The sequence below is a fragment of the Lontra canadensis genome, unplaced genomic scaffold, assembly GCF_010015895.1.
Source record: "Lontra canadensis isolate GAN:19392208 unplaced genomic scaffold, GSC_riverotter_1.0 scaffold53, whole genome shotgun sequence".
Lineage (NCBI taxonomy): Eukaryota > Metazoa > Chordata > Mammalia > Carnivora > Mustelidae > Lontra > Lontra canadensis.
Window position 1 is genome coordinate 159,441 of NW_022631047.1, and position 2,375 is coordinate 161,815.

General features: G+C 32.5%; 1 pseudogene; it reads left to right on the plus strand.

Annotated features, from left to right (window-relative positions):
* The first annotated feature begins 831 nt into the window (after positions 1-831).
* Positions 832-1,771, plus strand: LOC116877588 (annotated as a pseudogene).
* The last annotated feature ends 604 nt before the right edge of the window (positions 1,772-2,375 follow it).

The window sequence follows — 2,375 nt, forward strand, 5'->3', positions numbered from 1 at the left end:
CTGCCTTAAAATTAACAACCCTAGTGTTTAATTTTACTTTATATAATGTGTTTTTGGCTATACCATTTCTTAAAAGTTTGTGTGTGAATTATAGTATACACAGTAAGCATTTCACAGTTTACATGTTTCACAGTAAACATTTCCATTAGAATTAATTTTTAACACTGGAGGTAGAATATAGAAAATGTATTACTCTATAGGACCCTTCAGTCTTTCCTTTTTTATTGCAGATATAATTATGTTTATATACAGCAGAAGCTCCACCAGATAATGTTATAATTTTTGCTTTCAACAATCAGTTTTGTGAAAGGATTTGTATAGAATTGGTGTTTTTGTTTGTCTTGAATGTTTAATAGAAATCTACAACCAAGCCATCTGAGCCTGAAGTTCTCTTTATAGGATGACTTAACTATGTATTTGTTCACTTTTACAGATACAGGGCTGTATGGGTTAGATATTTCGTCTTTAATTAGCTTTGGTCAATTGTATCTTTCAGAGAATTCATTCATTTCATTTAAGTTGCCAAATCTACTCTGCAGATGTTTTCAAAATATTTCATTTGTATCTTCTTAGTATCTGTATAATCTCTAATGATGTTATTGCTCTTATTCCTGATAAATCTTTTCTTTTCTTTTTTCCAGCTCAGTCCCACAACAATTTTATCAATTGTTATTTATCCCTTCCAAGAATCAGCTCTTGATTCCTTTCAACTTCTCTCTTGCTTTATTGTTTTCTGTTTCTTTGAATTTCCCTTATTGTTTCCTTTCTTCTGTTTAGATACTTTCTCTTTGACTTCTTACATGTAGATTGCCTAAAACATCAAAAGTAGAAATGAGAAATCACACAGCAATAACAACATTCATCTTGTTGGGACTTACAGAGGACCTCCAGCTCCAAGTTTTCCTTCTTATCTTCCTATTTCTCACCTATGTGCTGAGTATTATTGGAAATCTGACCATTATTATTCTGACATCCATGGACTCTCATCTTAAAACACCTATGTATTTTTTTTCTTTGAAACTTCTCCATCTTAGAAATATCATTCACCACAGTATGTATTCCCAGATTCCTGTACAGTATATCAACTGGAGACAAAACCATTACTTATAATGCTTGTGCTAGTCAAATATTTTTTATTGGGCTTTTTGGGGCCACAGAATTTTTTCTCCTGGCAGCCATGTCCTATGACCGCTATGTAGCCATCTGCAAACCCCTTCATTACGTGACCATCATGAACAACAAAGTCTGTACCATCCTCATCCTCTGCTGCTGGATCTCTGGACTGATGATCATCATCACACCCCTTGGTATGGGCCTCCAACTGGAATTCTGTGACTCCAATGCTATTGATCATTTTGGCTGTGATGCATCTCCTCTCTTTAAGATTTCATGCTCAGATACTTGGTTTATAGAACAGATGGTTATAATCTGTGCAGTGTTGACATTCATTATTACACTGATAGGGGTCATTCTTTCCTACACATTTATCATCAGGACAATTCTAAGATTTCCTTCTGCTTCTCAAAGGAAAAGAGCTTTCTCTACCTGTTCTTCTCACATGATTGTTGTTACCATCACATATGGCAGCTGTATTGTCATCTACATCAAGCCTTCAGCCAAAGAAGAAGTAGACATCAATAAAGGAGTATCAGTGCTCACCACATCTGTTGCCCCTTTGTTGAACCCTTTCATTTATACTTTGAGGAACAAGCAAGTGAAACAAGCTTTCAGTGACATGATCAAAAAAATTGCACTTATTTTACACAAGTAAGAACACATGGAATTTGAAAAATCAATGAGAGCAATGACTTGTTCCATAGCATTTTTTTCCCCTGGAAGTCCTAACTAGTTCACTAAGGTTAAATAACCTCAAAATCATTTAAATCTTGGTTTGTGAACCTACTTGAAACAAATAATTTCTTTCTCTCTTTAATCTCAATCAAAACTGTTTCCTCCATTAAAGGAACATGAGAATTTGTTTACAAAAAATAAAATCTTTTCTCACCTCTCATTAAGTTTTTCTTTATTATTCAAAAAGAAATTATATAACATATTAAATATAGTGTCTGTGGGTACATGAAATCTTAGATCAATGCTTTTTCTAAACTCTTTTAATTTGCACATATAAATGTACCAAAAGAAACATGTGAAATATAGGGAAAAATATATCATCTTTGTTTTAAGATATTAATAAGATAAGCTTTAAAATAAACTCAAAATGGGCATATTAAGTAAAATTGAAATATAATCAAAGTAAGAAAATAAATACCAGGAATGTGGAAACAAATATGATACACAAAAGATATAAGGAAACCAGAATATTTAGATTTTCTTCAAGAAACAGAAAAATTTAGACCACAAGTGCTTGACAATAA